This window comes from Oryctolagus cuniculus, chromosome 1 (assembly GCF_964237555.1).
Source record: "Oryctolagus cuniculus chromosome 1, mOryCun1.1, whole genome shotgun sequence".
Lineage (NCBI taxonomy): Eukaryota > Metazoa > Chordata > Mammalia > Lagomorpha > Leporidae > Oryctolagus > Oryctolagus cuniculus.
In genome coordinates, this window is record NC_091432.1 from 108,549,146 (window position 1) to 108,555,576 (window position 6,431).

Sequence of the window (6,431 nt, forward strand, 5' to 3'; positions counted from 1 at the left end):
CTTGTTCACACACACACACACACACACAGGCACACCTACTTGTTCACACACACACTCACACATGCACACACCCACACAGGCACACCTACTTGTTCGCACACACACACACATGCACACACCCACACAGGCACACCTACTTGTTCACACACTCGTGCACACCCACACGCCAGCCTCCCAGAAAAGCCGCGGTGGCAGCAATGAGCACCAGGACCCCTGACTTCACAGGTGAAGGTGGGATGAAGCTGGGGGGGGGTTGTTTCTGCAGGGTCCAGAGACAACTGTTTACAACAGATGGACAAAACTAAATTAGGCGATCACAGAGCCTGAGTACAGAGCTGGCGGGGAGGGGCTCCAAGCATTACTGACGATGAATATCAAGTAAGCTAAAAGCCACCCAAAATGATTTTTAGAACTGAATTTAATTGAATGTTGTCATGTGGATCCTACTTCTGCATATAATCAGATTATAAATCCTACTCCAAAGGCTTCAAAACCTACCGAGAACTGTCGAGTGCACTCACCTCTGGCGGGAAAGGTTGTAGAAAGATCACCCTGGCATCAGCACAGACGAATGAGGACCCGGCTGGGCGCCCAGCACCGTGCCGGACGCTGGGATATAAAGATGAGCTGAAGACAGGGCCTCCAGCGAGGAACTAAAGAGGGCTTCCTGCCAAGGTGACAATGGCCATGGCCACATGGGGAGGGGTCTACAGATGGAAAAGGCAGCAGGGCATCCGAATGGCACGGGTGAACGCACAGAGATGGGAGAGAGCATGGCTCAACCAAAGGCGGCAAACCATTCCACTGGGCCAAGGCTCAGTGGGCAGCATCTGAGCTAAAGCCACAAGCGAGCTGGGGTCTAGATCAGGGAAGCTTTTGAATGCCAGGATAGAAGGTGATGTTACTATCCAAAAACAAGTGTCGAGCCACTAGGCAGTTAAGCAAGAGTGTGAGGTGGCCACCACATGTTCTAGAAAGATCCATGAAGAGAACAAAGCTTGCAGCTCTGCAGGCTGCAGGGTCCTGGAGGTAGTTTGGGTAAAGAGGCCAGACAGACGCCCCTCTTCTAGCGGGGTGAGGCAAATGGGATAAACCACATAAGGTTGCAACTTCACAGGTCCCAGCCAGAGACCACTCCCCTCCATTTGATCAGTGACGCGGAGCAGGCAGGGCTGATGGACCCTCAGACCCAGATCTGGGGAGGTGCCTGGTTTCCCGTCTGGAAGGAGCACTGGACTCAGAGGTGGCAACCAGGACTCTCAATCTCCAAATCAGGCTTGCTTGGGAGGTTCCCAATCACCAAAGGCTATGAGGTTAGGAGACACTGCGCAGGCCGTGTTCTTCCACTTACACACTGAAAAGGTATCAAGAACAAAGACAGGGTTTCTGGCAGTGGTCAGCAAATCCTTTTCACAAAATCGCTTTTAAAACTGTACAAAATAGGAAAGGAAGGGAGGGAGGGAGGGAAGAAGAAAACAGAGAAAGCAAGCTCAGGGCTCTGGGAATCAACCAGAGGGAAAACAATGAATCAAGAACCATTTCTTAATGAGAAATTGAACTTGTAATAAGAAAAGTGAGAGGGGCCAGTGCTGTGGCGCAGTGGGTTAATGCCCTGGCCTGCAGTGCAGGCATCCCATATGGGTGCCAGTTCAAGGCCCAGCTGCTCCACTTCCAATCCAGCTCTCTGTGTGGCCTGGGAAAGAAGTGGAAGATGGTCCAAGTCCTTGGGCCTCTGCACCCACATGGGAGACGTGGAAGAAGCTCCTGGCTCCTGGCTTCGGATCAGCGCAGCTCCAGCCGTTGCAGCCAACTGGGGAGTGAACCATCGGATGGAAAACCTCTCTCTCTCTCTCTCTCTCTCTCTCTCTCTCTCTCCCTCTCCTCTCTCTGTGTAACTCTTTCAAATAAATAAATAAATCTTTAAAAAAAAAAAAAGAGAGAGTCTGCAAAATTCTGAGCTGAGGCTGCTCCCATCCCTGCACTCACCTGTGGTTCTGAGTGAGGCCAACTATAAAATCAGATCTTCACTGCGGGAGGGCTGATTTGACTTGGAGCAGAAGACCTGGAGTCTGTGTCCAATGGTTGACAGTGGGGAAGCAGATGTGCAGGGCCTACAGCTTGGCAGGACGGAGGTGACAGTCTCAACTGGAGCAAACAGCAGAGGAACAAATCAGCCTCTGGAGATCAGAGAGGCACCAGGGGCTGCCGAAGCATCCTGGGAGGCTGCACAAATGCAGGGGAGACCCTGTGGCCTGGTGGGAAGCAAAGGCAGGAAAGGCTCGAAAGCTGCCTGCACTTGGGACGTGCACCCCCTTGGTACACACACAGAGGATGGGGGCCTTCCCACTTGAGGCGTTTGCACACACCTCTGACTCATTACTGGCTGACCACCAAGCCACATGGACATAAAGACAAACTTAGGAGGCCAGGATGAAAAACAAAAATAATTTTTAGAAGACTGAGCAGAGACATCAGTAGCTATGCACCGCTAGGGAGACATATTCCCCAGATTAAGTCCAAATATGTTACTAAAAAAAAGAGAAAAAAGAAAAAAACCAGCAATACCTCCCAAGGGGGAAATATCAGATTCCAGAATTTGTACAACATACTATCTAACTTGTCCAGTTCCTAACACAAAATTACAACATGCAAAGAAACAAGAAATTGACCCATACTTAGACAAACGCAGTCAATAGAACCTCTCCAAGGAGACATAGATATTGATGAAGGAGACAAAGACTTCAAGAGCAACCATTATAAATGTGCTTAATGAATTAATAAATGTGTTATTAAAAATATAACTGCATTTAATGAATAAACCATGTTCCAAAACTTAAAGAAATATATAATGACAACCACTTAATTAAATAGGGAATCTCAATAAAGAAACAGAAACTGAAAAACCACAAAATGGAAATTTTAGAGTTTGAAAATATAAGCTTCACTAGATAGGATCAAAAGCAGATATGAGATGTCAAAAGAGACTATCAGTGAACTTGAATTGAATATGCGCCCATAAAACAACCCCGGCAAGAAAAATTATCCAAAGAAAATGAACAGAGCTTCAGAGACCTGTGGGGTGACAGCAACTGGAGCCCAACACACCTTCAATGGAAGACCCAGGAGGAGAGGAAGGACAGAAAGGGCACAGAATTAACTGAAGAGCAGGACTGCCTCCAATTTCGAAGTTCCTTCATTGCTCCACTCTGGACGTCAGGGAGTGACGTCAGGGCGGAGGAAGGCCAGAGGCTGCCAGGGGTGTGGTCAGAGCTGCCCTTCCAGGAGGACCCACACCCACGGTGGCGAGGCACCACGCTGCTACTTAAGTCTGCCCATTGGCCTCACCACAGTCTGTGAGCCCGGCCAATAGCCACGGTTCTCGAGATGCGGAAAAGGCTCCAAGGGGCACTGCAACCGCCCAGGTGACAAACCCAGCAAGTGCTGAGTTGGGACTGGAACCCGCGTTCCCTCTTCCTCACGCTTCTCCTCCGCACTCTGAGGGCTTCCAGCTCACACTCGCCTGCTCCGGTGGACTTCATGCTGGGGTCTCCTGAGGTCCTGGATTGCAGGACCAGAGAACAGTGCGGCAGGACGGAGCCTGGGGTTCAGGAAGGAACGGAGAGGAAACGGGGTGAATGCCGAGGTGGCTAGGAGCCTCCAGCACCCCCTTCTCGTTCCACAGAGATGTGAGGCCTCTTTCCGGGATGCCTGTCCCACTCTGCATGCCCTCCCTCCACCCCTCCACAGGGGCTCTCCGGGTAGGGACTGGGGTTAGAGAGGCTGATTCTAGGTGACCTTGGGGTTTCCAGGAGCATTAGCTGAGCCAGCCCTTCAGGGTCCAGGCCTGGTGACCTCTTCCTTTGCCTGGCTGAAAGTCAGGCTGGGCCCTGCCTTGAGAGTCACCCCCAAACCCTGCACTCTCAGCTCCACTCCCATGCCTTCCAGATAAGGAATCGAGGCCCAGGTGGGTTAAGGAATTAATCGGAGTTCACACAGCTGGTGGCCTGCATCTGTACCCTGACGTGGCCCACTCGAAAGCCTGTGCTCTGCTCTCTCCCTCTCTGGGGCATCTGCTCACAAGGATGCCCCCAAATGCCTCCCCCGAGGGGGCTGGGGGCAGGTCTTCTCCCAGAGCAACTCCTGAGTCCCTGCCTGGATCCCCCCACCCCCCCTCTGGTGCCCTAGGCCTCCTCCCCTACACCGTATCCCACAGAGCAGATTGGGGTCAAAGTCAAAGGAAGGAGATGACCTGCTTTTGGAGGTAGGAAGATTCAGTTTCCAAATATTCACCAGTCAGGGAGGCCCCACCCCCAGTACCCCCCCACCCCCAGCAGATGCTCACCCCATTCCCAGGTATCCCCTGAGAACAAGAGCTCAGAGGCACACACACCCCATCACTGTGAGAGTCCAAACCTTGCATCTCTCTCATCTTGATATTCCTGGGCCAAGCCCATGGGAGGCACTCAGTAAGGAGCCGCTGGTACCGGCCTCCTTCCCCATCTCTGTGTGTGGAGTTAGAAGACCTGGCTACTCAGCCTTTCTGAGCCCCAGCTTCCTCTCTTCAACATGGGGCAGGAGGGCTGTAAGGAGGGCAGGGCCCCGGAGGAGAGGAGCTCAGCGCTGGGCATCCGGGAGGGACATAAGGGCTGGTGGAAGGTGTGAGCAGCCCCACCCAGACTCGAGAGGACAAGAACCAAGGACAGGGTCCTACTGGGTCTGCTGCAGGTGCCGCTGGGAGAGTAGCAGTGAGTCTTCAGGCCCAGCCTGTCGCCAGCATGCTCCAAATTAAATAACTGCAACTCCCCTTTTATTTCCTCGCTGACAGCAACTTATTGCGAAGGCAGCTGCTTCTGACATTCTAATATTCAGAGTCACATCCTGTGGGATAAACACATCGTTGTTGTCTGAGCCAATGATTTGTTCCAGGATAGGAAGGACCCGGGAGGGGCAGGGAAAAGCTACGCTTGGTGTGGCTGGCACAACCGGAGAGGAGGAAAAATGGCCAGGGGCCGTCCTGGGGCCCCTGCGGCGGGCCTCTGCCTCCAGTGTAGTTTGGGCTGCCTGACCGAGCCTCCTCTAGCTACCTGCTCTCACCATATGCCAACCTGTGCCAGGCACTGTGAGGCATACAGAGATGCCTCATGTCTGGGAGGCTCACGTCTCATGCTCCAGTGTGGGCAGGCAGCGGACTCTCACCCATGCACACCGGGTGGCACAGTGGTTAGAGCTAGGTGTCCGAGATGGTAAAACCGGACTCAAATTGTTCCTCTGACGCTGACACCAGGGGTATCTGGGGGAACTTTCCAAACATCAGTCCTGTACCCTTAACATGAGAATGACAGTGTGGTCCACCTCCTAATGTCATCCAGAAGATGAAATGGAAGAATGCAGAGAAAGCACCAGCTGCCTGGAGTACGCGCTCCTGTGGTCTCCAGTGGGCTGCACCAGGAGGGTGAAAGGCTGGGAGAGAGGGGCACCAGCCGGGGGCCGTGGTGATGCCAGGGAGCACTCGCTCCTGAGTGACAGTCCTGGGTTGGTTAGGGGCTACACAACATCCACATATCCCTTCCTGGGCCCCAGACCCAGGTGGGACCTTCCCGGGGTTCAGTGTGTACTGGGATGCACCAGGTAGCCAAGCACATGCGGAGAGAAGCCAGCCGGTGAGCTGACACATTCACAGTGTGGATCACCTCCAGGGAACAGAAACAAACGCCTGGATGAAGTCAGCCATGCAAATTTGGGGGTGCTCTTAAACTGGGATGTAATCCAGAAGGTTCCCCAGGCAGGGAGACCCTAGCAAGGACCCACGTGGCAATGTAGGGAGTAGGGGATGCCTGCTGCTGCAGGTTTCTCTCTGGCCTTGAGGTGGGGTGGCAGGAGGGTGTTTTCTCCATCGAACGGCCCAGTACTATGGTTCGAGTGATTGTCCCCTCCAAAACTCATGTTGATGTGTAGTTGCCATTGGAATGGTATGAAGAGGTGGCATTTCTTTTTGTTTTTATTTGAAAGGCAAATAAAGACACACAGAGAGAAAGACAGGGAGACAGAGAGAAACCTTCCATCCACTGGTTCACGCCCCCAAATGCCTGCAACAGCTGGGGCTGGGCCAGGCCAAATGCAGGAGCCCAGAGCTCAGTCTGAGTCTCCCACGTCAGGGGCAGGGTCTCAAACACTTGAACCATCATCTGCTGTCACCCAGGGTGCACAGCAGCAGGAAGCTGGACCTGAAGCAGAGCTGGGACTCGGAGCCAGGCCCTCTGAGAGGAGACGCAGGTGTTCCAAGGGGGATTTAAACACTGTGGTACATGCCAGCCCCAGGAGGTGGGACTTGTAGAAGGTCGGGAGGGCACCAGGGCTCCACCCTCATGAGTGGACTAATTCCTGATAACTAACTAATGCCAACAGAAGGAGTGGATTCATTATTGTGGCAG

General features: G+C 53.1%; 1 long non-coding RNA gene across 1 annotated transcript; it reads right to left on the reverse strand.

The window, feature by feature from the left end:
* Positions 1-400: 400 nt before the first annotated feature.
* LOC127491683 (uncharacterized) lies at positions 401-4,943 on the reverse strand. The gene is made up of 4 exons (XR_007920548.2): positions 4,712-4,943; positions 3,106-3,598; positions 1,987-2,145; positions 401-1,354 (listed from the first exon to the last, which is right to left on the reverse strand). It is a non-coding gene; the product is annotated as an uncharacterized lncRNA (long non-coding RNA).
* Positions 4,944-6,431: the final 1,488 nt, after the last annotated feature.